Below are 6,000 nucleotides of genomic sequence, written 5' to 3'. Positions count from 1 at the left end.
GTGCCACTTCAGATATCGGGTAAAGTGTCCACCCCTACTAATTAGGCTGTTTGTTTTTAATAACTTACCTTTCTAATATGGATTACTTTCGCAAGTTGAAATCATTAAATATGCAAATAACTTATTGACAAAATTTGTTTTTAATAACTTACCTTTCTAATATGGATTACTTGCGCAAGTTGAAATTATTAAATATGCAAATCACTTATTCACAATATGGATTATTTGCGCAAGTTGAAATCATTAAATATTATCGATTTAGTTTACCCTTGGGCAAGATTTAGAATTAAGACAATTATTAAAAACTTTCCTTATTATTCAAACGGTAAACTTGCGCCTGTTGATATCATATTTATTACATTGCTTACAAAATATTTTAATTTTTCTAATTAGGTTATTTGTTTTTAATAACTTACCTTTCTAATATGGATTACTTGCGCAAGTTATTTCATATCATATGCAAATTATTTTTTGACAATACACATTTAATATCTTTTTTTAAACGATTTCATTATTTATTGTGCAAAATATTGTGCGTCATTAATATGAGAAATAAATCGACTGTATATATATAGGAGACACCCAAGGTTTTAAAATACAAACATTCTCTTTTCATTCTTTAAAGTAGTATTCACAAATCTCTACTCTCATACTATTAAGGTATTACGACGATGTTGCTTGTGTGCTAAAAAATGTGTTTAGACGCAAAGGCTCCTCATCTTTCATCGACTCTGCCACCCACTTTGCCTTGGAAGTTAAATAAACCTGTACAGCCTAATAAAGGACTAATCCGCGAAGGCAATGGACACTCAGAAGAGCTACGTTGTGTCATTGTTGTTATTTGTTAGTATGTTTTCTTAGCATATAAATCACATTTATCTCTTCGATACTTCTATCTGTTAAAATTTTGTTATTACATGACAGTGGCGATCGAACTCCAAAACAAAAGGTGAAACTAAATGTTACAGAGGAAAAACTGTTAAACATGATGCTGAAGTACAATGGTGGAAAGCCAAGAGCTGAGGTGCGAGAGGCACCAACTTTTCTGTCATCCATCTTTTATTAGAGTCTTGATTCATTTTATATATTTTTCTTCTTTTTGTAGAAAAAACTAAAAAGTGCAGTCCAGTTGCAAGACCTATTAGATGCAACAAGAATGTTAGTTCCCCGTATAAGGTAGAACTCTGAACTCAACTCTTTGTGTCTTGTCTCCAAAAAGCATGTCTGGTCTATCTTTTCCATATGTTGAATACTGGTAATGACAATATGGTCTTCCTTTTTTTATATGTAGACCAGGTCGTGAGAGTGATAGTGATCCAGAAGACCTTGAACATGCTGAGAAGCTTCGCCAAGTTAAAGCAGTTCTTGAAGAGGTTCTTTAGTACTTTCTCTTTTTTTGTTGAATATAGTCCGGGAAAAGTATTACATAGTATCATTTAGTAATACTATCTTATATCATTTTTTTTGTTGAATATACTATCTTATAAGTAAGCTAGCATTATGCATTTTTCGATTAATTCATGAGGTCATTTTCTCACAGCAGAGAACCTTTTGGAATGGCGCAGGAAAGAAATTTCTCAGGGATATACAGGAAGGTTCAACTGAAGCCGCTGAAGTGGGATGGTGAAGGCGAAGAAGAAAGACCTGTAGAGGCCCTTATGATTCTTAAATACGGTGGTGTTCTAACTCACGCTGGTAGAAAACAAGTGTTTACATACTCTACCATTTAATTTGTCATTGTTATATATATATATATATATATATATATTTTCTAAATATGGAAGAACTGTTTAACTTATTGATGTTTGCTTCATCTGCATGCAGGCAGAAGAGCTTGGTAGATTTTTCCGATACAATATGTATCCAGGTAAGGCTCTATGATCTGTTACTTTTATTTTGGAGTATTTCACCGATGAAATGTTCTTAAATTATATGCTTTTTTCAGGTGAAGGGACTGGTTTACTTCGTCTCCATAGTACATACCGTCATGACCTTAAAATTTACAGTTCTGACGAGGGACGTGTTCAGGTATGTACACCTTTTACATTGATACTACTGAAGATAATTAAGCATATGTGTTGGAAAAAAAATGTTTGAACTGGTTTGCATATGTTGACCAGATGTCTGCAGCTGCTTTTGCTAAAGGCATGCTTGACCTAGAAGGACAGCTGATGCCAATTTTGGTTTTTCCTTCTTAATATTATATTGCTGGTGCTTAATTTGCAATATCATCATGTGTTTACTAATAATGTCTTTTTATCTTTCTTGCTTCTCAAGGTTTCTTTGGTTAGCAAGGACTCTTCCATGTTGGATGGTCTTGATACTGCTAGCATTGAAATGGAAGCTGCCAAGGTTTGTCCCATGACTTGAGTTATTTTTTGATGTGTGTGTATCAGTCAATCAACAAGATTGATTTCATTTTAATTGGACTATATATGCAGGCTAGATTGAATGAGATTGTAACATCTGGCAAAAAAATGCTCAATGAATTACTACTATTTATTATTATCAAATCATAGTAATAATTATCAAATTAAATACGCAAAAGGCAAAAAAAAAGAGAGAGGCATAACATAAAATAAGTTAGCATATTAAATTGCAAATAAGCCAAAATATTTCAAAGCAATCAAACAACCTAAAAATTAATAATCGAACAAACTATCTTTTTTTATTATACCAGATATTAGTTCCACCAATAATCGTGGTCAACTTACCAACATGGTGCATATATGTCAAATGGACAAATCTACGTTTAAGTAACCCAACTTGTAAGGGATTTAGATTTTTTTGTGAATCTCGTGGACTGATCTATCGCAGATTGGGGTTCATAGGTGAAGTTTCAAGAAATTGTTATAATTTGATTGGTCAATTGTTTTTTATTTTTATTTATTTAATTTAGATCTAAAATTTTAAGATAAATCTAAAATCATTGAACATCACTTGCCATATAATCTAACGAATATTACAAATAACAATTTATGGAAACTATTCTCGAAATTACAGAAAGATTAATAATGTTTTATTTATTACTTTTAATATTTATAACCTATAAAATATAATGAACGAAAATTTATATAAGATAATTGTAATAGTTTTATACTCTACTTGATGAATTGTGTTCGAATATAATTATATAATAACTATTTTAAATATTACAAAATCCAATATTTTTTATTAATATTATTTTTAAATTATTTATCGTTGTTTAAAGAATAAATTTATCATAATTTTAAAATAATTTATAAAATGCTTACAAAATGCAAAGCAAAGTTGCACTTTCAAGAGTTAAGTCGAGATCTGGATTAAAAATCCTAATAACTGGTAAAGAAGAGAAGCCGCAGACAAAAACATTGAATGTTGTCTACAAATAAGTTTTTCAGAATATTCCGTAGTCACGGTACGTAATTTTAATCTACTTTTTTTCAAATACAAATTTTAAAATATATAAACTGTTACAATTATTTATTTTTTGTATTTTCCAGATGGGTTGTGATGAGTTAGGAGACCGATGACGGTATGTCAATTTAATATTATTTCATGTTCAATAAAATTTAGAAATTTATAAATGTATCAAATAATGTTAACCCGTCAAATTGCTTACAAAATTTATTTAATTTTTTGCAGGTTTCTAATTGAATTTGCTTTCTTTAACGAGAAATGTACTTCATAATTTATATTATTTATGGATAATATTTTGATTTTTTTGATATTTTCTTTTAATATGTCTACATAAATTTTTGTTTATTATTTATGGAAAAATAATATTATTCACCTAAAATAAAGAATTACGACACATATACAATACAATTCTAATTAATGATAATATAAAATATGTTACTTCTAAAACTATACATTATTTATTCTATTTTTTGAATGAAAGTATCTTCTTAAACACACAAAATATTTTGTGACATTGCAATTATACATACTCACAATATCTACCTCTTCATACTGACGTTATTGTGTTCCCTCTCGTCCATCTCAAATATTGACTACCAGTTTTTTTCCATGACTGATGAATTCCTCCAAAGACGGTGGTATTATGTTGTAAAATCTGTTACTTCTAAAACTATATAATATTTATTCCATATTTTAAATTTTCTTATGCCCGCACAGGGTGCGGACCGGTCACCTAGTATTTCATTAAGTCTAACAATTTCATTAGTTATATTACATTAACAATGCATCACATCATTAATTATATTACCATAATAAGAGTTCAGATTTTTATTTATTAGTTAATCAACATTAACTTTCTGTCAGTTATAAAATCAAAATGTAAAATTATTGAGTTTTGCATATGATTAAACGTTCGGTTTAGTTTGTTTTACTAAAACCATTTTTTTATATTTTAGTTTCAATCGGTCGAAAATTACGTAGCCAAAAACATAATTCAAAAACAAATGTTTATGTGAATAAAATAATAACTTAAATAAAAATAATAAAAATGTATTACATTTATTGCATTTTATTTTTCACTCCATATAATTATTTTACTAAATAATAAAAAAAAAACTCTTTCTTTTTCACTTAATTTAGCCAAACACATAGAAATAGTCATTTTTATTAGTTTATAAAATTAGGTAGGCATGAACATTGGTTATCCATTTAGGTACGGGTTATTTTTTTCGGGTATCATTTTTTTTAAATTAGGCTCTGCTTGAATATTATAAATTTATGTGTGGATTTTAGTTGGGTTCTTCTGAGTATAGATGAGTTCGGCTCTGATGTATAGGAACCTAAAATATTTAAATATAAAATGTATCTGAAACGGATTCGAATATTTGTACAAAAAATAACCATATTACTCAATTCGTTCCAAATCTTTTGAATATAATTAGTTATATCACGACTCATCTAAAATATATAACACTAATTATGAAAAACAAATATCAATGTATAAAAATGTAAGAACCAGTACCCGTGCAGATTCACAGATCAATCTCTAATGAGCAATTAAAGAAAAGGTTGTACAGCCTGTACTCAGAAATGATGACAAAAATCCTCTAAGCTGATTGGCCCCAACTATCACATTGCACAAAAGATCATCATTTGAACACCCGAGCTTAATGGTTTTGACGTAACAACATTCCATCCCAAATATACATGTCTGGCACATCCTTTCAACTAAAGCAAAATCCAAATAAGAGATAAAAAAGAGAGACTAATCAGTCTACTTGTAAATTATAGAAAACCAATTCAAAAGCAAATGCCTTTGTTTGAACACCTTACCAATCTAAAAAGCGGGCCTTTGAACGGACAAGAGTTGGTTTTGACAACAAATTAATCATCAACGATAGAGAAACATGGCACACAGTACTGTCGTTATCGAACAACCAGTCAAGGTGAATTAGGGACTGGGATATCGAGGAGTTGAGTACTAAAGAAGTACAATAGAAGAGGCTATCGCACTTCGTGCAAATAAGCACATCAAAAAGTGAAGCCAAAGAAGCTTGTCAGGATGTACGTCGGGACGTACGACAAGGAGTGCGGCAGAAAGTTCTACGTCGTGCAGCTATGACTAATAAACCGAAGTTGGTACATCAGTGCAACAACATGAAAGTCAAACAAGAGGTTTTGAAGCATGGTTGTGCATCTGGTACAAGGAAGAAAACTGATCGGTGCATCATCAACTGTGTCAGGCCAAACAAGAAGCAACATCAGATGTGATGTTGGTTCTGTTGGAAGGTTGAACACAAGAAGGTGGAGTGTTTTGCTCGTGAGAAGAGCAGAAACATGGCTAAAAAGGTGAAAAACCGTTCATTAAACACAAGAGGGTTGAAGAGGTGCTCTTAGCCAAAAGTGGTTTACTTGATGAGATCAAGGATGAGACAACATAAGAAGGGTGCAGCTCTGTCATGAATGATCTTGAAGAAGGTCAAGAAGCATCTAGTCTGGAGCTAGGACAAAAGGTTATTTGTGGCACAAAGGGGAAGGAGATCGAAGTGCGTCAGGAAGTGATGCGAAATGATCTTCAGTAGGGTGATAGTGAAATCATTC

At 30.8% G+C, this 6,000-nt stretch overlaps 1 long non-coding RNA gene across 1 annotated transcript; it reads left to right on the top strand.

Annotated features, from left to right (window-relative positions):
- The first annotated feature begins 1,577 nt into the window (after positions 1-1,577).
- LOC103848540 lies at positions 1,578-3,033 on the top strand. Its single transcript, XR_004458019.1, has 3 exons — positions 1,578-1,867; positions 1,946-2,028; positions 2,121-3,033. It is a non-coding gene; the product is annotated as an uncharacterized LOC103848540 (long non-coding RNA).
- The last annotated feature ends 2,967 nt before the right edge of the window (positions 3,034-6,000 follow it).

The sequence above is a fragment of the Brassica rapa genome, chromosome A05 (genome assembly GCF_000309985.2).
Source record: "Brassica rapa cultivar Chiifu-401-42 chromosome A05, CAAS_Brap_v3.01, whole genome shotgun sequence".
Lineage (NCBI taxonomy): Eukaryota > Viridiplantae > Streptophyta > Magnoliopsida > Brassicales > Brassicaceae > Brassica > Brassica rapa.
The sequence above is the reverse complement of the archived record's forward strand: the minus strand, read 5'-3'. Positions and strand labels throughout refer to the sequence as shown.